Genomic DNA, 416 nt, shown 5'->3' with positions numbered 1-416 from the left:
ACATGTACACAAGCCAGAATATCTCCAGCCAAAAAGGGTGGCTGATGTGGAAGTTAATTTGAATGGCAAGAATCTCATGTCAATGAAATTAAATATTAAATGTACTATATAAACGCCCATGTATATATAGAAAAAAACAGAAACTGCTTGTAATGTAATAAAGCTGCTCTTACATCACTTAACATAAAATGCACTATACTTATGCTGACTTGCTTTTTTTGCCTTGTGTGATGCCAGTGTATTATTGGTAAAAACAATAAAGCTGTGGCAACTGTGGGCCACAAAATTGCAGTCATGTACCATTTATCTTTATTCTTTGCTTTTACATTTAGGGACACATTTACTAAAACTCGGGTTGTTCTGGCCTTGAAAGTGGCGTGTACTTGAGGTTGGATATATTCGTATTAATTTCAATC

Source organism: Xenopus tropicalis, chromosome 1 (genome assembly GCF_000004195.4).
Source record: "Xenopus tropicalis strain Nigerian chromosome 1, UCB_Xtro_10.0, whole genome shotgun sequence".
Taxonomy (NCBI): Eukaryota; Metazoa; Chordata; class Amphibia; order Anura; family Pipidae; genus Xenopus; species Xenopus tropicalis.
This window is presented reverse-complemented; position numbering follows the sequence as displayed.